The 15378-nt window shown below is 40.1% G+C and overlaps 1 non-coding gene across 1 annotated transcript; it reads left to right on the top strand.

Moving 5' to 3' along the window:
* The first annotated feature begins 1460 nt into the window (after nt 1–1460).
* Nucleotides 1461–1654, top strand: LOC123840130 (U2 spliceosomal RNA). The gene has a single exon (XR_006789931.1). It is a non-coding gene; the product is annotated as a U2 spliceosomal RNA (small nuclear RNA).
* The last annotated feature ends 13724 nt before the right edge of the window (nt 1655–15378 follow it).

Genomic DNA, 15378 nt, shown 5'->3' with positions numbered 1-15378 from the left:
GCTCTGGAACAATCCATTTACATTTTTTTCTCCTTCTTGCTGTTTCAACTCTGTTTCTATAAAGGTATCTTTTTGATATACATTTAAATTATTTTATTTGACTGCCTACATTGATTAAACCGAATAAGTGAGTAGGTCACCATTTTTCTTTTTATTGTGTATTCACCTCTAAACTGGAATCTTTTAAGCTCTTAAAGACCATGCTTAGCAGAATATGTTTATTTTGATAAGACCTTTAAATTATACTGCTTATAACATTTTGGCAGTTCCCTCCCATTCTTCAGAAAGCTCTAGTTTCTTAGCTTTTCTCTTGACCAGGGATCTTTTTCAAGTTAAACTTTAGAGGAAAATCCAGGCAAACATCAGTTAAAAATAAAAACAAGAACCAAAGATAATCCTTTATCCAGCTTAAATGCTTCAGTTAGTAATCAAATTATTTTATACCACATCCAAAATTATGCAGCAGAAAGATCATGTTATTTAGTTGCTAATCACTTAAATAACATTTATTCATAAATGAACTTTCACTCTAGACTAACGTGAATAAACTGCTTTGATGCTCTTTAGAATAAATAATAACTCTAGAAGGACAAACTATCCTAAGGCAAGCATTATAATAGGGGTAGCTCGGGTCTTTATCACATTTTGTTATTGTGAAAAATAAACTTGCCTCTTAAAAGGTTCTTTAAAAGGGAACTAACAAAACAGAAGGTCCGAGAAGAGCTGAATGTAGTGCAAATTTCTGAATGAATCTCTTAGGATTTGTTTTTAATCTGAATATTTAATAGCGTTGCATTGCAAAACTTGAATTATGCTACTCAATTTTAATGGTTAATCTGCTTTAGAAAATACACAAGCTTAATTGTGACATACGAAAGTCCTTATTTAGGGTAGATTTCTAATTTGAGTGCTGTCGGCCCTGCTGTGTAAAGAGTCTCCTGGGTGCAGATTTTTAAGAGTGCGTGCGCGCCTTTCTATCTCACCGTGGAACCGCTCTCGCTGCCGAGTCGGCCCGGCTCCTCCGCAAGCCAGGAGCAGACAATAGATCGAACCTAATGGAGTTGTGTACTTGCCATCTGTAGGAGCAGCTGCAGGCCCGCATCTGCACAATATGCTGGGATGGGGAGCTCTGCTAATCTGCATAATAAGGAGGAGGCTCATTCCACTCCAGCTAATAATCACGAGCAATCGATGCACTTCATTCCCTCACTGCTGAGCACAGCGGAGTGCGTTTGCTACTCTGGGTAGACAGAGGTCAAGTGAGCCGGGATGGCGTGGGGCTGAGAAGCCTTCTGCTTACAATCTAAGGTTACCATCAACTTGTGGGGACCTACTTGGGTCTTTCTCTTGAGTCATGCTGACACATAATGCAAAATCCTGGGAATTGGGATGAAAAGGCGCTAGCGCATTATTAAGATTGCTAATCAGAAATGCTTTTGGAGCAATTAGAGTATTGACCAATCGCTTCTCGGCCTTTTGACTAAGATCAAGTGTAGTATCTGTTCTTTTCAGTTTAATTTGCCTTTTAAAACGCTCCTTTTGTGGGAAGAAGGGCACAAGCAAATTTTGGGCTTAGTTGTGAGCCACTTTGAGTCATTTGGCGTTCATTGATTTTTTTTTTTTTAATAGCTGCACAATGCTGAGATTTGACTTTTGACCTGTTAATATACACACACCCCAACTGTGAAAAAGGCAGACTGTATGAATTAATGAATCAAATCTATGTTTATTTTCATTTATGATGTCAGGTTGAGATCACTATCTTGGAGGCAGTAGAACTGGTGGTGGAAAGGAAGATGACTATTGAAATCATGTACTTCTAGAATGGCTTAAAATCACTTTCTTATTAAAGGAAACGCTACCATGGCTTCATGTCTCTAAAAAAATCATGTACTTACAAATATAATTTGATTTCATAGAGTTGATTAAAGGTTAAGACATTTGAACTTAGGTGACCTAGATTGAGGACAGTATTTTAAATCAAATTGTAACTTGCCATTATTTATAATGTCTTGTTATAAGAAGTGGTGAGACTACTTTGTCTAATTTCTTGAAGGAAAAATATTTGCATAATTCACCACCCGTCAATGAAGCATAGGGAAAGAGCATTAATTTGTGGAGATGGAACGCTGGGGCTGAAGAAATAATTGCTTTCACCAGTAAACAAAGCAGCTCACTTAGCATTCATTTCAACCTTTTAATCAACACCATTTGGTTAAATAAGATAGCATCTTCTCATGTGGTTTAGAAGAAAACTTTATTAAAAGTAATTCCCTTTAGATAGAATCAATATTGGTGTATGGTGGTAATAAGAAAGAGATCCGACATCTCAGGGAAATACCGGCCAAATGTTTGAAATTTTGGTGCTAGAAGGCTAAGACAGAGCACTGGTTCCGCCCATGCAGCTGAGCACCCCTCACAGCGCTGTGATTAAGTGAAGAGCAATGTACCAGGTGAGCTGAAAGCATTCTTCCTTGGTTTCCTAATTTTAAAGCCTATGTATTCCCATCGATCAAGAGACGGCCTGTATCTTTTTGAAATAGAAATGGCAGACTGCTCCAGAATCCATCTAGAAGTTTTGCAAGTCACTGAATGGCACCCACAAAGAAGAAAAGCGATAGTCTGATTGGCTGCAAATGTGGGGTCCCTTTGTAAAACAATTTTAGTAACTTTCCCAGAAATTAGAAAACAAAGGCAATGCCAGGGGTAGGGATGGGGTGAGAAGCACTAATTATAGGTGCAAACTTGAAGATCAGTCAGGGAAGAACACAAGTTGCTGAATTAAATCTCCGGTTAGATTTCATTACCCTATTAGTGTCCACACAGTGTGTATCACTCTCTGTAAATATTTAGTTCATTTATTTAGTCACTGGATGATTGTCTCATCACCCATACTTGAATGGAAGCCCTAAGAGAATAGGAACATTTCTTGCTGTATTCCCAACATCTAATAAGAAAATAAATCCTCCATAAATATTTTGCTGAGAAACTGGTGAAAGTTGTTGAAACAACCTCCTCCCTGCTCCCCAAAATGAAAATGTTTCAGGATCTTTTAAGAGTAGATCAAGAGCACCATTCCTACATTTTAGGATATTTTTATGCCAAAATATAAAATATCCTAGTTGAACTTGGGCAACTGCAACCTCAAAGTCATGCCAATGAAAATCCATGAATCCACTGATAAAGTATAGGACCTTTCTTTCAGTTTCAGAAGATAAGACCTCAATGTAATACATGCATCTCCGTGCAATAAGAAAAAAAAAAGTTTCTATTTCCATTCATCTTTTATCAGGAGGAACTGGATTGATCCTAGAAGTGCTCTTGTATCCTGGGCATGATGGAATGAGTCAATTCTGAGGAGCTTTTTCTGGGCCCAAAGATCCACAACATTTGCTTTCAACCCAGGCTGGTTCTAGGAGAGATGGGCATAGTTGGGGCATAAATAATTCGTTCACTCATTCCATCCATCTATCCAATATTTCAGTACTTACTCTGTGTGAGGAAATTTTCTGGGTGCTGGATGCACAAATGAATGTATTCTTCTTCTGTATCTCTTTTTGCATTCTGGAGAAACTTCGTGCAGGGAGGGAGATGAGGGAGTTATGAGACTCCATGATTTTATTTTATTTTATTTAAGATTTTTCATTATTTGAGAAAGAAAGAGCACGAGCAGTAGGGAGGAGCAGAGGGAGCCTGCTCTTCCCTTTGGGGCTCAATCCCAGGACTCTGAGATCATGACCTGAGCTGAAGGCAGATGCTTAACCGACTGAGCCACCCAGGCACCCCTCCATGATTTTGTAAGGACTCAGGGTCCAAACTTGAAGCAGGTTTGTAGGGATAGATGAAGTTTCATCACTGTAGTTAAGTGTCAATTACCACTTTAAAAAAAAAAACAAACAAAATGGTTCTCAGTAAAGATTTTTATTTGTATTATAGAGGGCTCTAAGGTTTTTTCTGGGAATTTAAAATTCTTTGGTTGTTTTTATGAGTAGGATTTTCTTTTTATTTATATTTTATAATTGTTGATAATATACATGACAGTTGTTGAAATATGATTGTTTTCAAATAGTCTCCCTTATTGAACCCTATTATTCTAACATTTCTAAGTTTTGTTTTGTTTTTTAGTTTCTAAGCACACAATCACATCAGTAGTTAAGACATTTTATTTTTGTTTTTTTCTCATAATATTTTGGGTAGAAATTTCAGAATATTATTAGATAATAGTGGTATGATAGGCATCCCTGTCTTGAATCTTATGTTTTAGGAATGTGGGTGATAAATGATGATGGTGATAATGATAATAATAGCATCCATGTGCTGAGTATGGCAATAAATTTTATCAGCTTTGTTGGCCTGAACAATCTATGTTTCACCTTCGTTTTTGAAATATATTTTTGCTGGTTATAGAATTCAAGGTTGACAGGGCTTATTTTTCCCCATCACTTTAAAGATGTTCTATTGTATTCCACCCTACATAGTTTCTGACAAGAATTATGCTATAGTTCTTATTTCTGTTCCTCTGAACTGTTTTTGGTTTTTGTGGGGTTTTTTGGCTACTTTTAAGATTTTTTCCTATTAGTGATTTTCAGTAATTTGATTTTTGAGGTGTTCTGGTATAACACTGTACCATATAAATGTTAGGGATTATTATCATATAGTCCTCTAAATTAATCTCTTCTGAGTTAACTATGAGTAGATAGGAAAAAATACATACTGTGGGCGGGGAGAATAGTATAGAGTGAAGGAAAAATCACTGCTATAAGCTTTACTATATTAATTTATTAATCCTCACCATGAGAAAAACACTATTATTCTCTTTATACATATGAAGCACGGAAAGAGTAAATGGCTTTTCCCAGGTCACACAACTAGTAAGTAGTGGAGCCAAGGATACAAACCAGGTGGCTTTGACCATTGCCTCATTATCCATCAGGGGGGTATTGGTCATATCCACCTCTCAGGTCCCCTATCTTGGATCTGAGATCCAAGATACAAACCTTGGAGCAGTTTCCAGAGACCAGTCAGCTAATGTAGTTCAGCCCTCCTAAAATAAGGTGGGCTTCTCTCCTCATCTCTGCTTGATTCTCTCATATCTGAACAGAAAGAGTACAAGGAACACTGTAATCCTCACATTGAATTTCTTTTTTTTTTTAAAGATTTTATTTATTCATTCATGAGAGACAGAGAGAGAGAGAGAGAGAGGCATAGGGAGAAGCAGGCTCCCAAGGAGCAGGGAGCCCGATGTGGGACTCGATCCCAGGACCCTGGGATCATGACCTGAGCCGAAGGAAGCCGCTTAACCATCTGAGCCACCCAGGCGCCCCCTCACATTGAATTTCTAGGTTCTTCCTGCTCCTGCCTTTGTGTACCTAGCTTGCTCTGTCCTGATAACATGCAGCAGTCCCAGTGCTCATTGCTAAGTAGTTATTTTTTGAGAGATGCCGTGTCTGACTGGCAATGAGATGCGAACAGCACCCTGGCTGTGGAGTAGTTCCAAAAGAGCAAAGAAATAGATGCCTAGCTTTCTTGTTTGCAAAGACATGACCAGCAGATAATGTGGTTGGGAAGAAAGATCTTTCCACCAATTTTGATGTGTCTTTAGCACAGAAGGGCCCCTAATTTCATTGACTAACTCAGTTCCCTTGATCATGTGAAAAATCCTTTCAGAATCCAACTTGGATGCTGGTAGTTCTTAATTCTATGTAATCTGGTGAGTTTTATCAGTTTTCTCTGTTTTCAAAGTTTAGAGTGAATTTTGGAGAGGTTATATCAGGGGCTGCCAGTCTCATGCTCTTTCAAACCAGAAACCTCTCATTATACAGGAAGTTGTCCTGAGGTAGCTTAGGCCGTGAAGTTTATTTGTGTAAAACCAGATAAATCCATCTTCATTATTTAATTTTTTAATCTAAAAATTATCATACAGTAAATGGGGTTTCTCCCCCTTTTGGTTTACAGTTCTATACCAATTTTAATATGTAACTAGACTTGTGTTGCCACCACCACAATTAATTACAAAACAGTTCCATCATACCAAAAAACTCCCTCAGGTCTCACCCCCGTCACATCGCAACCACTGAGCTGTTCATCACTATGGCTTTGTCTCTTCATGAATGTCATACGTGGTCTCATGTAATATATAACCTTTTGATACTTGATTCTTTCACACAGCATAATGCCTTTGAGATACATCCAAGTTGTTGCATGTATTTTTAGTTTTTGTTTTGTTTTTTAAATTGGTGAGGAATATTCCATTGGCTGGACATACTGCACTTTGTTTAACTATTCCTCTGTTGAAGGATATTTGAGTTGTTTCCAGTTTGCGGCAATTATGAATGAGCTGCTATAAACATTTGTGTACAGGTTTTTATGTGAACATGAGTCTTCATTTCTGTAGGGTAAATAGGAGTGGGATTGTTGGGTCATGTGGTAAGTATATATTTAGCTTTATGAGGAGCTGCCTAACTATTTTCCCGAGTGGCTGTACCACTTTGCATTCGCACCAGCAATGTATGAGTGTTTCAATTCCTCTGTATCCTGACCAGCACTTGGTATTGTCAGTATTTTTTATTTTAGCCATTTGAGTAGGTATGTAGTGGCATGGTTTTAATTTGCAATTTCCTAATGGCTGATAATGTGGAACATTGTCTTCTGTCCTTATATCTTCGGTGAAGTGCCTGCTCAGATCTGTTGCCCACTTTTTAATTGGTTTGCTTGTATTCATATTGTTGAATTTGAGAATTCTTTACATATTCTGAATACAAGTCTTTTGTCAGATATGTTTTATGAATATTTCCTCCCAGGCTGTCACTTGTCTTTTACTTCTCTTAACAGTGACTTTCCTCCCAGGCTGTCACTTGTCTTTTACTTCTCTTAACAGTGACTTTCAGTGAACAAAAGTTTTTAATTTCAATGAAGTCCCATTTATCTGTTTGGTTTTTTTTTATAGATCATGCTTTTGTTGTCATGTCTAAGAATTCTTCCACTAACCCCAGGTCATGAAGATTTTCTCTTATGTTTTCTTTGAATTGTTTTCTAGGTTTATGTTTTATCTTTGTGTCTATGACACGATTTGAGTTAATGTTTGTATAAGGTGTAAGGTTTGGCTTAAGGTTCATTTCTTTGCATATAGATAACCAATTGTTCCAATAGCACTTGTTGAAACCTGTGTTTATTGATCATCTAGTGAATATGTCTATATTTTGAAAACAGTGATAGTATATAAGACTAACACCTTTGACTTTTCAGACAGTGTCACTCAGTAGTCAATAAGTCAGTCTGGCAATCAGTCAGTTAGGCATTCAATCATTTAGCTACTCCACAAACACATGGAGTGCCTGCCTTGTGTCTGGCATTATACAAAATGTCAGCATTTCAAAAACATCTGGGACATGGTTTGTTTTCCTCCAGTGTCTCATGGTCTGTGGGAAACAAAGCAGGGACAAACTTCTCAATCTGTGTACAAAAGAAGACTCCCTTTGATTGATATTATGACTTTAGAGATTCTTTAATATCAAGTCCTCACTTATGTGAGCTCCTAACTCTTTAACTTTGGCTTCTTCCCTCAAGGCATTGATCTGCTCTCTATTCACATAAATGGTTAGAGGAGTGTTCCTTTTGAAGGAAGCTGAAGGTGAATCCTTTACTAAGGGAAATAAATATGTGTTTATTTTGAATGCAAACACTCTTGGTCTCTCATATTTAAAGTCTGGATTTTTGTATAGTAGATTTTCTTTTTTTCTTTTCTTTTCTTTTCTTTTCTTTCTTTCTTTCTTTCTTTCTTTCTTTCTTTCTTTCTTTCTTCCTTCCTTCCTTCCTTCCTTCCTTCCTTCCTTCCTTCCTTCCTTTCTTTCTTTCTTTCTTCCTTTCCTTTCCTTTTAAAAAAATTTTTATTGTTATGTTAATCCCCATACATTACATCCTTAGTTTTAGATGTAGTGTTCCATGATTCATTGTTTGTGCATAACACCCAGTGCTCCATGCAGAACGTGCCCTCCTCAATACCCATCACCAGGCTAACCCATCCTCCCACCCCCTCCCCTCTAGAACCCTCAGTTTATTTTTCAGAGTCCATCGTTTCTCATGGTTCGTCTACCCCTCTGATGTCCCCCCCTTCATTCTTCCCCTCCTGCCTCAGACACATGAAAAAGTGCTCAATATCGCTCGGCATCAGGGAAATCCAAATCAAAACCTCAATGAGATACCACCTCACACCAGTCAGAATGGCTAAAATTAACAAGTCAGGAAATGACAGATGTTGGCGGGGATGCGGAGAAAGGGGAACCCTCCTACACTGTTGGTGGGAATGCAAGCTGGTGCAGCCACTCTGGAAAACAGTATGGAGGTTCCTCAAAAAGTTGAAAATAGAGCTACCCTATGATCCAGCAATTGCACTACTGGGTATTTACCCCAAAGATACAAAACTAGGGATCCAAAAGGGTATGTGCACCCCGATGTTTATAGCAGCAATGTCTACAATAGGCAAACTGTGGAAAGAGCCAAGATGTCCATCGACAGATGAATGGATAAAGGAGATGTGGTATATATATACAATGGAATATTATGCAGCCATCAAAAGGAATGAGATCTTGCCATTTGCAATGACATGGATGGAACTGGAGGGTATTATGCTGAGCGAAATAAGTCAAACAGAGAAAGACATGTATCATATGACCTCACTGATATGAGGAATTCTTAATCTCAGGAAACAAACTGAGGGTTGCTGGAGTGGGGGGTGGGGTGGGAGGGATGGGGTGACTGGGTGATAGACACTGGGGAGGGTATGTGCTCTGGTAAGCTCTGTGAATTGTGCAAGACTGTTGAATCTCAGATCTGTACCTCTGAAACAAATAATGCAATGTATAGTAGATTTTCTTAAAATGAGGCACATTGGCACCAAACTCACCACTCTTTCCCCACAAAGAGGCTGGAGCAGCAAACCAGATCTCCTACATGCACTGTAGATACAGGTAGTGTTGGAGCCCATAGATCATGTAATTCTGGCTCTTTTCCATAAACTTATGATCAGAATAATGTTGAAAAATAGAAAGTTGATGGTGTTCGCTAAAGGTTAGACTTAGTAAATAGGATGACTTTTGAGAGAGTAGATAGGGGATTGGATTTAAGTTATGAGGCATTAATGATCTCTCCTGTCTTGACCAGAAAGGCTCTTTTTTTCTTTTTCATTTTAATTGACGTTACAGTATGGTTAGGTTGGTAATGGGGTGGAGGCAACTGGATTCCAGTTTGGGTGGATTTATGCTAGTCAGCTTGGTCTGCCATGCCTTGCTCCCTTCCCTACTCTGTTTATTCTGCTGTGTGCAGAAAACCAATAGGAAGCTAAAAGAGCATGACTTATAGCACATAATAATAAAACCGTAAAATAAAAAAATATATAAAACCAATGACAATGATAGCTAATATTTAGCATTTACTATGTGTCAGGCACTCTTTGAAGCTCTTTATATGAATAAACATATTTAATTCTTTCAACAATCTGATAAAGTAGGGGTCATTATCATTCCTATTTTATAGATAAGAAAACCAAAGTACAGAGATGTGATGGACAGATTCTAAGACAGCTCTCAATGATTTCTGCTTCCTGATTTTTATGCCCTGTGTGATCTGCCCCCTTGGGTGTGGGAGGCCTAGTGACACGCTTCTAATCAACAGAATATGGCAAAGGTGATGGGATGTTACTTCTGTGATTAGGTTACATAAGATAGTGACTTCTGTCCAGCCAGCAGATTCTCTCCTTTGCTGGCTTTGGTGAGGCAATTTGCCATGTAGGGGAGGCCCATGTATCAAGGAATACAATTATTTTTCCACACAGAAGGACATTTTGGAGACTTTTAGACCATTGCAATCTCAATAGTATCCCTGCAAGCACAAAGTCTATAGGCTTTTTTAAAAAAAGATTTATTTATTTTAGAGAGAGTGAGAGAGAGAGCACATGGGGGTAGGGACAGAGGGAGAGGGAGAGAGAGAAAGAGAATCCCAAGCAGACTCTGTGCTGAGCATGGAGCCTGATGCAGGGCTTGATCCCACAACCCCAAGACCATGACCTGAGCTGAAACCAAGAGTCAGACACTCAACCGACTGAGCCACCCAGGTGCCCCAGAAAGTCTATAGGCTTTAACTTGCCAGCAGCTGCTTAGGAACTGAGATCCTCTGTCTAACAGCCCTTGAAAAACCAAAATTTTGCCAACAACCTGAGATTGGAAGCAAACACTTCCCCAAATGAACCTTCAGATGAGACTCTAGCCCCAGCTGATGACTTGATTGCAGGCTTGTGAGAGATCTTGAGCAGAGGAGCCAGTGAAGCTGGTCCAGATTCCTGACCTACAGAAACTGTGAGATAATAAATATGTGTTGTTTCAAGCTGCTAGGTTTGTGAGAATATGTTACGCAGCCATAGATAACTATGCAAGAGACATAATGTGAGGAATTTGCCCAAAGTCTTAGATCAATCGGGCTCTGTAGCCGGATTGTGTAGCTATATGTTCCCTCTCAATGATCACCTCCTATGGAAATAACCCCAAGGAATTTGCCACATGGTACTGGATTTCCCATTTAAAACATTAGAAGTTTTCCCCGATGTTCTTAAATAGTTTTTTTGAAAGAGAAATTGTATTTTTAAAACTTCAGAATTCTGAAGGAAAAAGAGCCGCAGGAATTTTGTTTGTAGGATGGAGTAAAGCATCAGTCTTGACTTTTCCTTACTCTTATTTTGTTGTTCGGGGGGCCACTGACTTTTTGGACTTAGCATCAGTCTGTTTTCATTATACAATGATTCTAAAGGGAACTAAGGCCAGACAGAGAGGAGTTTGTGCTAGACAATCAGCTGGGAACCATTTTTAACATCCAAATACCAGCCAGTTTCAAAGAACGCTGAATGTAGTAGATGAATGTGGTGGGAGAGTTCTTCTCAGAGGTGCCTGTAATAAGAAGTGGTTTGGCTTTTTTTTGCATTTAAAGATTTTAATGAGCTACAACTTCATGTCTTTTTAAATTTCTGGGGGAAAAACAATCAAATAAACATGCAAACCAACACTGCATTAGCATTCCTGATAGCACCTATGCTCTTTCCCTCTCTGTGGCTAGCATTGTTCTAATGGCACATTATGTGCTTGGAAGACTGTCCTGAGCACCCCCCTCCCCAGGCCCCTCTTCCTGCCATAATCACCCAAGGAAAAAAAAAATCCAAACCTCTCAGGAGACCTTCAAATCTGGAGAGCCCCTTTTGTGATGGAAATACACAGAATGGTTTTTCCACACTGAAGGCCATGTTAAAGATGTTTTCACTGCGGTCATCCATAGAGAGAGCCTCAAAGGAATTCTGCAGCCGTGAAGCCCCCAGGTTTTAAGTTGCTTTAGTCTTCTGGCATCATGATGGCTTTTTCAGGCACCTATTTCTTCTGTTATCCTGGATGGGCTGATGTCCTGAGGAGCAAGTGTCAGACAACCTGGGTGTCCTGAGGAGCAAGGTCAGACAACCTGGGAATACAGCAAATAAAGCAACGAACACAGAATTGTGTTCCTGCAGGGATTGGGGGTGTTTGAAGTTAACAGTCATGAGAAAGTGTGGTAGATTTGTCTTCAGGTGCTCTTTACTTTCTAGCCCTATCATCCCATGGTAGTCACAACCCTCTTCCTTGTCTTTCTCAATATATGAGGCATATATATATTTTTTCAAAATACTTTGGATTTGAAGACGAAAATCCTGACATAAGTATCAATCGGTCATTACTCTTACATGCTGTGAAGTATTCATGATATTTTCTTAGGGAAAAAAACTCTACCCTTAGCTGTAAGTTGAGGTTTTCAGACAAGTCCTTTCTGATTTTGAACTACAATAAAGGCTTGCAAGCTGGTGAAATTTCTGAGAGCTCTTACACTTGCAGCTTTGGAAGTGTCCCTTACAGAGCCGAGAATGTCTTTTTGGCCATATTTCTGGCTTCCTTAGACATTTTGATTTCTACATTTAAAATTTAAGATGATCTAGTTCCATTTACTCTTGGCATAACTTGAAGAAAGACTAAGGTAAAAGGCTCTTGGAAAGCTTTTACAAGTCATTTTGTATAACAGTCTCATCAAAGACTGGGATGAGTTAAGTGTAAATGAATCAGAAACATGTGGATGACATTTCCCTTAGCAAGCAACTGTGCCTTTAATGTGGAACCGAATGCAGTTAGTCAGAGGGAATTTCATTTTGGTTAAGCTCACATGGCAAGCTTGAACCCCAAGGCCAACTTGCTACTGTCCTTTTGCTTTCTGGTATGATATGTCATGGGGTACCCAATACTTCCAAGTTCCTGTGGGCAGGAGCTATGTGCCTGTGGCCTCATCCTGTATATACAGGGATTCACCACATTGGTTGGGGACCTTTCTCTAAATGTTCAAATCCCAGATTCTGTCTCCTTTTACCAATGATATGGAGGTTCAGTGTGTGAGCTCTGGAGTTCAAATTCTTCTTCCTCCATTTATTAATCTTGGGTACAGTGATGCAACCTCTCAATCCTTAGTTTTTTATTCTGTAAAATGGGAACAATAATAAAATAGGAGCTATGACCTGGAGTTGCTCCAAGAATGAATTGAGATTGAACGTGGAACAGCAGTTAGTACAATTTCTCGTAGAAAGCAAGTGTTTGGTAAATGTTAGGTATTATTGCTGATTTAACCATCACTATAGTTTATACATGAATAATAGACATTGTAATGATTCCTACAATGGACCTAGGTGGATTATGCTGTCATCATCAGAACATTTTAGCACCTGATTTGGAAGTAGTCTGAGAGGTCTTGCCAACAGGATTATCATCCAGTGTGGTACCATTGGCACACAAGCCCTGGCTGGATGGCCTATAGACTGACTTCAAAGCCTGGCACCACCCACCTGCCTCTGCTTGGCTTTAGAACATTGTGGAATAACCTCAGATGTGGAAATTCCAGTTAGAGTTGATGACACCAGGCTTCAGCTCCACTTGCCGTGAAAGCCCCATGACAAGGCAACAGTTGTCCATCAGCGTTCTTCCGCGAGCCTCTTTCTGCAAATATGCACAGATGGGTGGTTCTGTTGTTGACCAGTTTTGATTCAAATGCTCCATTTAGATGTGCATTTTGTTGTGCTGTCAACTCAGGGCCGTTCTCAAGCTGGGCACTCCCTGGATCTCTTATGCTCCATGACATAAGCATGTTCTCACTGCTGGGGGTTTTACAAAGCCAGAAAATGTTAAAGAAAAGCAAATGTGATTCAGGAAAGCTGCAAACCAGTAAGGAAGCATGCATTGCTTCTTGCTATCATGACCCTCAGCTTACCTGACAGCTCTGTCTCTCTTGTTCTCTGGGACTGGCTACCTGCCTGTCTTCCAATAGCTCTTGGGTACTGATAATCCTGGTGTCCACACCACGCTTTCTGATGTGTAAATTTGTGTGGAAGATGGGACAAAACATTTAGAAGGTGCTTTTAGAATCTCTCTCTGTGTGTGTGTGTGCGTGTGCGCGCATGTATGGTGTACCCAAAAGCACCAGAGGCTGCTCTTGATGATGCAACATGGGGGCACTTGGTGGTCATTCAGAGCCATTGTCTGTGAATACGTCTGTTTTTGAGAAAATCGATTCTGCAGTTCATGCTCTCTTCAGCACTAACCAAGGATATTTACTCACTGCTTTTAAGAATCCAAAATGCTGCTTTTTTGTACTCTGGCTGTTTAGGAATTACTTGTCCATATTCTACTAGTTTTAGTTAGTATTCCAAGCCGACTTCTCCTTTAGACATTGGATTCCGAGTCTGGTTCATCTTAGAGGTCTTCCATTTGGTAAGGGGTGTGAGATGTATCAAGACAAGTTTTCCTTGTCCCCATCCTCCAGCCTCATGGAGTCTGACCAAGGGACTCACATTAGTCAGTCACAACTCTTATTGCCATCTCCAAATTCCTCCATATTGGGCATTCATTCACAAGTTAACTTTTTCACTCAACAGATATTTATTAATTTTGTGGCAACCACAGTGCAAGACACTGGAGATCAAAGGAGGAAACACAGAGTCTTAGTCAAGTGTGTTGTAAATAAGGCAGGAAAATAAACAAATTGGACTATGCTATTTGTTCAGGGCTAATAGAAGTGAGTGACAGTCCTGACGGGAAAACAGAACTGATGACCCTGATGAGGTTCCATCCTCTGGGGAAGATTTTACAGGGAAGATGATGTTTGAGCTGAATTTTGGAGGATGAGCTGGAGTTCTTGAGGACTGGTGGAAATTCAAGGAGGTGTGAATATGATTGACGGGAGTTTTAAATTTTGTCCTGGCCCTTAAAGAGATGAGTTTTGCGGGGATTCTGAAATGCCAAGGAGCAGTAGGAGACACTCTGGTCTATATAAGGAAGGGGAGAAGGGCCCAAAGGGACTGTGCAAGTTGGCTTTCAAGGAGTTAGAAATTCACTGAAGCAGGAATAAGCATCTCAGACAAATGGTGACCAGTAGAATGTTAAGTGGTTTGCCGATCTGTGCTGACCCGTGTTATCTCCTTCTGTTATTCCAGAATCTTCAGTAAAAGTCAGGCCTGTGTGACTAGTGCTCTGGGGAATGCAATGGTGAACAGTGTGTGTGTCTGGGATGGGAAATGGGTTATCAGGCTTCTCTGGGCCAGCTTGGAGGTGCAAGTTCTGGGAACCCAGGCAGAAAGTGAGCAGAGGACCCAGGTAGACACAAGAGCCATGTTAGGAGTCAGGCAATAGAGGAGAAATGGGCAGCAGGGTGGACAGACTCAAAAGCAGATGTGAAAATCACCATCTTCCCTAAAATACACCAGAGGAAAGGATGGACGGGACAAGCTAGGTCCTGCTGTTACATGGCTAGGTAGTTCAGAAGCCAGCCATTTGGGATTTAAAAATATGTAGGAGGTAGAGTCACCCGAATGTGGTGACAGATTGTCCAGAAGAGGCAGGGATCAAAGATAGCAGCTATGCTATTAACTAAGCTAGGGGGTGCAGGAGGGGGTGAGAGGAGTTCTTCTCTTTGAAAGGGGGGCTGGGGAATGGGAATGGAAGATGAAGTGTTATAAAATAGCCCAGTAGGGAGGTCCAGCTGGCATCTAGGACTATAAATGTGGGAGCAGGATGGAAGTCCATGATGAAGCTCTAGATCGTGTAGAGGAGGCCAGGTGCCTGGAAAAAGGACAGAGAGGGTCCAAAGGAGAAGAAAGGAGGTGATGGCAGAGACCTCGATGGACCAGCATTCAAGAGACCCTTCTAGACGGGACACTTCTGGGCCTCCAGTCTTTAAAACTTTGCTCTGTTTACTTGGACATCCCTTCTTTCCTCTCTTACTCGGCAGTGCTCCCAGGTGAAGGAACTGCAGATAGGAATTGCTCCTTGACCCAAA

Source organism: Mirounga angustirostris, unplaced genomic scaffold, assembly GCF_029215605.1.
Source record: "Mirounga angustirostris isolate CCGP_5_RB_7025 unplaced genomic scaffold, mMirAng1.0.hap1 SCAF_3, whole genome shotgun sequence".
NCBI classification, from domain to species: domain Eukaryota; kingdom Metazoa; phylum Chordata; class Mammalia; order Carnivora; family Phocidae; genus Mirounga; species Mirounga angustirostris.
The sequence above is the reverse complement of the archived record's forward strand: the minus strand, read 5'-3'. Positions and strand labels throughout refer to the sequence as shown.